Genomic DNA, 10,460 nt, shown 5'->3' on the forward strand with positions numbered 1-10,460 from the left:
ACTTCTCTTGTACCTTCTCTGGACTGTTTGAGGGAAAAGTGTGCACGAGCCCGCGGACGTCATTTTCCAGCCCCCTGTCCTGTTTCTGCAGGGTCAGTCTGCATGCAGAGGACACACTCTGGTACAGCCACACTGACTTATTTGTGATGTTAAGACATGTTCGCTCTGTAATCTAATGACCCTAAGAGATCAATCTGAGATATTGTTCTGAAAAAGGGGTGTGATATTTCAAATGGTTCTGATACTGATATATGTAGGTTTCAAGTAACTTATCGTGAGAGGATAACAAACAACAACAGTGTGATGCTAGAGAAGATCTTAAAGTTATTAAAAGCTAGTAAAATATCAGTGTTTTTGCTCCCAATGTTGTATATTTTTCATTTTGCTCCAGTATTGGGAGGGCACTCTGTATTGGCCGATTAAGTCTAGGTATCAGGAAGGAAAACATGTTGACTGATCATCTTTTTTTAGATCATTAAAACCCCTCAAGAGAAATCAAGAAAACAAATATCTGTGATTTTTGCTTGCTTCACTTTCTTTCTCGTTTCATCGACGACATCTTTAAACTCTTCCTCCTGCTCACATCCAGCAGATAGAGTGGTGGAGGGCCTTTTTTTTTTTTTTTTGGCTGCAGAAAGTGTGTCTCCCCTGGGTTGCGACGCGGCTCCTGTCCCCCTTCTCTCTCCCTGCAGCTGGAGCTACCAGAGCCAGATGCTACATAGCCGCACCACCCTCTGTCCCCCCCCCATCTCCCTCTTCCAAGAGGATGGTGCCCAGAGAGGAGGATGACAAACGCCTCTGCCTCCGCTTACTGACGGATTTGGACGACCTGACTCCAGCCCCGCACTGTTCCAACCGCCAGCACAAGATGTTGACTTAATGGAACGGGGTTTGGCTGCCGATTGGCCCATATGTGTTTGTATTGGGAAAATATGGCGGGGCGGTGTGTCTGTGTATCTGTGTATACAATAGGATTGTGTTTGTGTGCATGTGTGTGTACGTGTGTGTGTTTTCACCTAGCCCAGACTGCCTACATCCATCATGCCATGGCACTCTGGCAGAGAGTGGGACTCAGACAGCTTCACTAACACACGGTCAGTTAAATTGCCTGTTAAATTGTCCTGCTCCGTGGCTATCTTAGGTGTAGATAAAAACACTGCACTTAAAGGCAGAAATTGTCAAGTAAATGCCAGCCTCCCTCCATGCATAGAGACAAGCAGAAAGGGAGCGAAAGGAGGGAGGGAGAGACAGAGATCCTCTGAGGGAAACACATTTCCATTACAAGACAAAAAATCTGCAGCACAAACACACACAGGGGAATTAATGTGCTGCAACTGTTAGCTTATTTTAGAGTTGTTTTTTTTCACACTAAAATGTCAATCACCTGTATATTATCATCCAATAATGCTACCTTTACTGAGAAATGGTCACTTACAAGATCTTAGATGTACAAAATGCATACAATTCACCAAGAATACAAATTACAGCCAAATGAGCACAATCTGATCGATACGATCAACTTCTGCATGTGCAGAGAAACCCTACGTCTCAATCAAGCTTCCCCCGTGTGCCTTTAATGATGAACACAATGGTCTCAATCCAATACGTTTGACATTTCTCTCTATGCAGCCAGATGGAAAATTAAGTCTCATTCTTTTAACATTACTGGAATATTAAGTATAATTGCCTCTATCTGTACTACTTGTGTACCTGGAGCAGAGAGCGTGTGTGGAGGACTGCTCTGTGGTAACCAGTGCTTTAATAATAAAGACAGAGCGGTGGTTATAACTACTGGGCATTAAGAAAGAAAATGGCTACAAATGAAAAGTCTGTATATGTTGTCTCTTTTTAGAGGCTTTATAGATCTTCCATGAGTTTAGAATCTGAAGATTTGTCACAGTTTTTAAAAATAAACTTGAAAAGAACTCCACTGACTCTGAAGCAGCAGATAATAAAGAAGGTGTTTGAAAGGTTTTTTATAGAGGTTTTGTTTTGGCTCTGGATCCGGCCCAGAACTCAAAATGGCAACCTCTCTTGTTTCAAATGAATCTGTAGAGACTAATCGTGATACATTATTCACACTAGTTATATATTAATGCTTTCTGAAATGACTTTATTATTAAATGGATCATGAGAATTCTGATTCATGTACAGCTGGTGCGTGATTCCCTGACACTAAAGAGTTGCAAGTCTACCACGTGCGAGTCTGTATGATATATTATGACTTAAATAATCAGTTTTTTATAAACAATATAGAGAGACTTTTTTGATCAATAAAGACAATCTTTATTTTATGTCACGATAATATGCTTGTTACTCAATATTGAAGGCATTAGAGGGACATTTATAGCAGTTATAACCTTTAGGTAGCTGCCCACACACTCTATATAAAATAACTATAAACACAAGTTGACTGCATCAATGAACAACAGATGTAAAAACATCAGTGTGTGAACAGATCAGAACATATTCTTTGTGTCTTATTGTGTGAGATTCATCCATTTTCATGTCTAATTATAAGATAATACAAAAGGTAGGCCCCAGTTATTAAAAACAGGAAACTGAAAAGACGATATATTTTTGTATAAATAAAGTTAAGCTACAAAAACATCAAGGTCCTACCCCCAGAATCTGTGCTCCCACCTGACCCTGAACAACTCACACACGTTTTCTCCATTTAATCGTTTCCTAAACTCAATGGCAGAACTCAAAGCACAGCTATTGGACTCAAACTGTGGAAGTAACCATTCAGCCAAATGTTTACCAGTTCACCTGAACACAAACAGCGCCAGGTCACTTTTGTTTAACAGAGTGCAAATAAACCCAGCAGCGTGTTTTGAAATTAATCTTGGTCTTCAACATTTTCATTCAATTTTTTCCCCCCTTTGTCTCTAGATGACCGCTAGGGGGCAGAAACGCTCCACAAGTGACGGAGATGAAGCTCTGCGCGGCTGACGGTGGCACTGCAGCAGCACACAGGTCAAGGTTTCTTCTGTATGGTATTATTGTCTTATGGTGATTTTACAGAGTTTGGCTTTTCTTTGCAAGAAGAGCTTCATATAATTTTTGGATTCGAGATTTTTGTCGTTTTATTGTTCCACCCGCGTTATATGCACATTGTAGGTATTGTTCTGTAGATCGACATCATTATATGTGTGACAGAAGTCAAATTTAAGAAATGAATACAATTAGCTATATGAATCTTTATAAATAATAAAATCTCCTTTTGTTATCATTACATACTTTTCTCTAGGCCTAAGTTAGTTGTTAAAGTGGCACCATTAGACCTCATCTCCCATAAGCCTTCGCATCATTTGAGAATGAGGACTATTTTGTCATAAGGCTTCCTCTCCCACTCCTGAATCTGGACCCGTTTTTAGGTCTGCCGTTTGTTCTGGCAGCGTGCGACGAGGTCGAGAAGCCAAAGTGCAGCCTTCCTGTAGGCCCTCTCCAGTGGTGGCTGAGCAGCCAGGCTATTTTGTGGAGGGGGGGGGGGGGGGGATTTTTTGGCTAAACATCGACCCATCTGCTTGCCCATCTGAAGAGGGGCAACTCTGAACTTCCACAATGCAACTTACGAAGGAAGTCTCTTAGTGTGTGGGAGCGCGTAGGAGGAAAAGGGGGATGAGTGGGGGACTGATTGAAGAGGATGTGATGAATATTCATAAGTACACACACACACACACACATACATGACACACTTTTATTGCATTTTGTATAACGTGGTGTGTGTTTGATTTGGAGCAGGCTCAGTTAGAAGCTTCTGTGTTAATACACGAGGTGCACCTTTACGCAGAAAGCATGCAAAAATAATTCCATAGTAAACATGTTGTACAGGATTGGAATCGCAATCTAGATTATTTGCTTTTCGATTTTACTCTTCAGTTTTTTTTTAACCTACACTGAAACCTTCGATCAATCATGTATGATACATTTGTTGTATCATAACTTCTGTTCAAAACTGAATGTTTATCCGCAATCTCATGTATTTTTTTGTATCGTCCCGACAGCTCCAATTAAGAAATAAATCATTACCTCTGATAAATAGGCTCTACAATACTTTCTATTTATCTTATCGCTCCTTAAACTGGAACAATATAACGTGTGATCCAACTTTTTACGCGCGACTTGAACCGCACTCCCGTGTGTGTCCAGTATATAATGATGACATTGTCCAGTCCCCCGTCTCTCTCTCTCTGTTTGGACCCTCACATGTCGGGCTATATAGTGCGCAGGCATCACACTAATGCAGGGTGACCGGGGGCTTTCTCCTGCGACAAAACCCCAGAGCTGTCCTCAAATCAATACATGACAGAGAAATATGAAAACAAACACCGAGGGCTGCGAGGCTCCGCTCACTAAACAGGAATGTTCCTGGGATCTCACAGACCTACTATATTGTTAAGTGTAAAGTACGCACTGTGAAGCTGGTGGTAGCCCACTTGTTATTGAATTTAATAGATTTAACTCCCCTTGTATAATCTGACATCAGACTAAATATACGCTGAATCTGGGGAAAGTTACATAAGAAAAAACATTGTTTCGTTTAAATCATCAGCAAACGCCAGTCTTGGTTTAACCATCATTATATATTTAACATAACATCTCTGCACTAACGTATGTGCGCGTCTTCCTCCTTTTTTTCTGCTCCAACGCAGGAGGAGGGTTGCATCTGTTAGGGTCCAATGTTAGTCTTAATTACTGGCCTTCATGTTCTCCATGGCCCTCAACCGTCTTTAATTAAAACCTTGATTAGGAGGGAGGAGGTCTCGGGCAAGACTATTACCAGATGGGTTTTCAGCAATAATAATAAAGACTTTATCCGCTGCTGCCTGGCGCACAGCTCTCCGCCCGTCCATATCAAAGCACAGCGAGCAGAAAGAGGCTGTTAATTACGCCGGTAATTACTTGTCTAATTACGGTTCGTTTGTGATTAGATTTAGAAACGTTTCAGGTCTATACAGAGGCTTTCTGTAGCCACTCTGTAGGCTTAACACTGTATAGGCTGGAGTGTAGTGTGTATCCACAGCGGGGTGCTGCTGAATAACCGGCCAGTGAGGGATGGAGTGAATAAGATCAATAGTGACGCGCTGACCCGAAACTTATCTTTATTTTTCTCACAGAAGTCCTCAATGATCTATATGTTCAAGGCACAACAAAGTGTCTCCAGAATGAGACACAGCCATGTTGTCAAACACTCCTTTCAATGCTTTCTCCTTTCCACTTTTTTTCTTCTTTTTATTCCCTTTTCTTTTTATTTGTAAATCCGTGCACTTCCCTCAAGAGTTTGGTAGTCTTGAGTGAAGAGGTCAGCGAATGTCACATCTTAACGACGAGCTTTTTCTTGACCTCTGGGAGACACTGTGTCCCCCAAATGCTCCTTATTTCGGATATTTTTTGCAGGGGAAATAAAAAAAAAGCGAAATAAATAATATAATCTGACACACATTGAATTGTATATTAGTGATTTAGAATTTGCCACATTATGAATATAGGCCCTACATATATTCCCAATGGTCCGAAAGTCATTATGAGTGCGTACAGGCACGCTGTCGCTTTTATATTCAAGACAGAGAAAACTTGCAAATAACAATCAGTTCAATTATCCTCAAAATATTTACTCAAGGAAAGGATTTGTCATCCGGATCCAGAAGAGGAGGGAAGAAGACACGAGAAGTGATTTCTCGCTGCACTGTGTGCTTCCATTTTCCAGACGGTTTGTCGTCGTTATTGCCTGATTTAGTGTGTGTTGTTTTACATCGCCCAGTTATCTGTGTGAGTTCACGTTCAGCGCTGCGCCGCTGCATCCATTTATACACATCACACAGATGTGCGAGGAGTTTGTCACATTTTCTGTTTTATGTTCTGACTCCTCTACTGCTGGGAGCTATAGGTTTGTTTGTATAATATCTGTCTGTCTGTCTGTCTGTCTGTCTGTCTGTCTATGTATCTATGTATCTATTCATTATTATGTTTTCCCTCCTCGGATCTCCTCTCGCTGCTCCTCTGCAGCAGGTGCTCGTACCTCTCTGACCCTGCACACACAGGCTGTCACAGGCCAGGTGATAACATTAGTCAAATGCTCTCCTGTTTATTTGTACATACCCTCCTTTTAAGGAATCAATCAGATCTTTCCAAATTCCATCCCTTCACCTGTCATCCACCGAGCTTGTTGAATGCTGAGGTGAGCTTGTGTGAACAATTGTTTCATGAAATGTAGGAGAGATCCGGATTATCCTCTCTTTTGAGGCTAACATGCAGTATAGGCTCCAGTTATATATATATATTTTTTTACTTTATATTAATCATAGTTGGTATAACGTGTTTACGTGTGGAAAGCTTGAGCTGCCTTTTTGCAGTGTGATATTCAGATGATGTCATTTTTTAAAAGTCCTATTTCTTCATTCTGTGTTATTAATTTGTCCTTAGTTTCCCCAGCTGATTTCAACTTAATGATTGGATGACTTGTTTATTTGTCATCGGAAAAAAAAAAACATGTTGATTCCGGTAACTGTGAGTCAGCTGATTACCCAGAAAGCATCATAAAGAGTCAACAACACAGAAACCAGGACAGAAGAGCAGATCACTCTTGGTGCTCAACTGTGTGAACAAGGCTGTTTAAAATAAAAAGTAATTATCAGAAAAATTAAAAAGTAGAGATTATAAAATGTGTAAATAATTCAAGAGAGCCTCTGTGAGGGTTTGTTAAAGCCCAACATCAGCCCTGCCCTGGGGATCATGTATCATGACTATAACTACCATACCGTGTGTTGGCGATATCGCGCACCATGAATTACACAGAAGAGTGCACAACCTCAGCGCTCAACGGTACTCACAAAAATCAGTCACATCACAGCCCTTAACACGTGTGATGATGGGGAAACCCCAGTTAGTGCAGACCACTGAAAAGACTGACACGAGGAGAGAGGGACATTTCATCCAAACGTTTACGCATGGAAATCAGTCTGGTTTTAGAGGCAGGGGCATATGTCCACGCGCACGCATATTATATAAGGTACATATGAGTCTTAGAAGATTTTTTAATCTTTAATGTAAGTTGAGCTTCATTGTGGTATCTGTTGTATGTCTTTAAGATTGAAATAAGCAGGAGAAAGTCGCGACCATATCAATTCATTTAAAAACGTGTGAGGTCTTTGACTGGTTTTAAAATTAATTAATTAAGTTTATACCAGGTACAAATGGGTTTTTGCTGAATTAAAGTGCATGCTTTACCGGTCATATTTCTTTATTTTAAATGTTAAAATATTTTCCAACTGTTGCTATGATAAGCTCTGGAAAGACATTATGGGGCTAAACTAACCACGCGCTAGATAGGCAGTTCTGTTCAATTATTTGTGGGGGGAAAAAATACTTTTTCCCAACACAAAAATCCCAGTTCGTATTGGTCTATTAACTATATAGCATAGGTGTTACATAGATACACTCCTCTTTGGTGGTGCTGAATCCAGGCCAACACCCTTCAGTTGATGCGTAATTTACCTCGCCGTGCGTAATTAAGTGCGTCGCCGCCAGACCCCAGTATGTGTAACACTTTATTTTGAACGGTGCAATACGTTTCCATTAAACGTTATTAAAGCGCAGGGAGTGACGAGCTCTCATTTGTCTTGTCAGGACATCTGACAACCTCGTTAGCTCCCATTTTCCCCTGTCAGCTCACAGTGCGACACGGACACTGACTTCAGCCACTCCTGGCAAGCGAGTGATAAATGCGCCTACTCAGCCCTGCGCAAAACAGCAGCATTATTGTTGCCAGCACGAAGCATCACAATCAATCACAGGGAAGTCTGCGTGGCAGGTGTCAGTCTTAGGTTTTTTTTTTTTTTTTTTAAACCCAGCCCACTGTCAATCTTTAATCTAATTTAAAGGGTCATAGATTTGGGGCATACTATCCCCTCGTTTGGACTCCCTCTCTCCAGTCTCTCTCGGAGGACTGACCATGTGCATCACTACAGACACAGCCCGAATTTAGCCCTGCACAAAGGCCTCACTAGCAGATTAGAAGTGTCGCAAATGGAATTATTATGAATATATGTGCGCCAATTTGAGGATCTCGTTATTTTTGCGAGAAAAAAAGGAGGGAAGAAGAACACTTAATGGCATGGGATCTTTCCGCTCGCTGCACTTTCAGATGCAATTGTAGATCGAAGTCAGACTTGTCACGTTGAGCCAGAGTGAATTCCTAACATCCAGGACGTGCCTGTCTACTCCGGACAAATTGCATCCAATCACCCCGGGGGAATTCGGCTAATGTCTCGATCCAGGGCCGGGGAGCATGGAGAGAAAACAAATCAAACTCTGCACACAGAGCGTGTAGGGCTTATTAAAACATTTCACACAGGGGGAGAGAGAGAGAGAGAGAGAGAGAGAGAGAGAGAGAGAGAGGAGTGTGTGTCTGTGTGTGTGTGTGTGTGTGTGTGTGTGTGTGGGGGGGGGGGGGGGGGGGGGGGGGGTAATTAGGCAGTATTATCTGTGGACACTATCTTACATTGAAAATATTAAATGACCAATTTGTACATCTCTGCACACTAGTAACCGGCCTGACAGTTTTACACTCCTTGAAAAAACAGGCTGCATATGGACTAACTTTGGCCTTTCTTTGAAATGTTTACGCTAATTCAAGCGAATCAAGATTTTTTTTAATATATATATAAATGGTTGTAAATATATATATATAAATATATATACAGAATCAAGATTCAAAGTCCATAACTTTACGCATCTAGCAAAGTGTCAACCCATCTGAGGGCCCATTTCAAAACCAGTTTAAACTTGAAGATCAGATAAAAACCTTACCTCCTGGTCTCCCTGGAGCTTAATCCTAATTTAGATGGAAGGTGGATCCCCCCCAGTGTGGACGCTGCACTAGCTCTGCACTCAGCACTAGGCTACACCTTTTGCTTTCTGGTAACGTGCTCGGTCAGTCCTCTGGACATTTTTCTCTGTCTGCTACAGCGGCAGTAAACAATAAGCTCATGAGGCGTAGGCTATGGCAGCATGATGTTCTGCATGGCGAGAGAGGGGAGGTCGATCATTACACAATTTGTTTCAAATTTGATCACTAAGAGCGTGGAAACGAGACCCCCCCCCCCCTTAGATTGCAGACACTTTCCATAAGTTTCCTTCATCTTTTCCACGCAACCACATTATGTCAGATATTTTACTTCTCTAGAAATGGCTGTGATTGATAAATATGCATGAGTGCTGGGCATTGGGATTTCATGCAAATATAGGAAGATATTTACTGTCACCGTCATTTGAGTTGCAAAATATTTTCCATATATGCATACAAAATTCCTGTCAGTGTTGTTTAGTGTGAGTGTGTGTGGGTGAGAGAGGGAGGGAGAGGGGGGAGAGGTGGCGTTGTGCAGCAGCGTGGTGACGGCAGAGGGAAAACCGGCTGGACAGATTTGCGTTCACGCCTGATCTGCTTCTGGAGAGCGCGGCTGTGTGGGAAGGGAAAGGGAGCACCTGGCCCGACCGCTGCATCCCATCTCGTTTTATTGACAGCCTGATAAGCAGGGACCAAGCCGTGCGGTTTCCAGCGCGGATGTCGAGCACCCTGCTGCGTTGCACAGTATCGAGGCCTCTTAATGGTTGTTCCCTCCAAATAATGGCCCCAAACACAGCCAGTCCTGACCGGCCCCCGTACCTGCGCCCTCCGCCCCGGTCTCTTCCTGAGAGACAGGCGGTGGCGCGGTTGTCCATTTACTCACAGGTCTTGTTCAAATTGACACACACATCAGAGGTTGTGAAAGAGGCTCAGAGGCTTTTAGCCTCAGTAAAAGGGACACTGAAGCTCCATTACGAGCAGCGGATGACAACTTTATAGAGCTGTGGAAATAAAAACGTTTTCAGCGGAAGGTGAAGCACATTTGTTTTGTTTGTTTATGAGCTTTAAATCCCTGACAGAGAACTAAGCCTGCATGTCTTATAACATCAGAGTTTATACTTCTGCTGCCAAAAGACATCATGAGAAAGTGTGCAGGTCTGCAGAGTGGGACCTGTCTGCACCTGTTCTTGTCCACACCTGTTGCACACCGAGCATGCTCCAATTATAAACAAAACAACAAATATGCAGGCCTACTCGCACATGCCTTTTTTAAAGCCTCTATCTCCTCAGTGGCTGTTAAAGTCCACATATGATCTCTCCGAGAACTTCAATAAATGTTGTTGTTGATGATGATGATGATAGGAGTTAACGGGCAAACGCAGCTATTGTTGTGTGATGGAAAGAGTTGATACATGTACGGTCAGTCTATGAATATCTTGCAAAGGTTGAAAATACGTGCCATGTAAAAGTGAAAACAACATTGGGCTGCAACAAAAATCCATGTTGCACGTTATTCACATAGCGTGCTGTATTTCATTTACTGAGACTTCTCTCAGTTTTAGAATAAGCTTGAATAACCACCAAATGTAGGACTGTTATTTTTTAAAAT

Source organism: Labrus mixtus, chromosome 1, assembly GCF_963584025.1.
Source record: "Labrus mixtus chromosome 1, fLabMix1.1, whole genome shotgun sequence".
Lineage (NCBI taxonomy): Eukaryota > Metazoa > Chordata > Actinopteri > Labriformes > Labridae > Labrus > Labrus mixtus.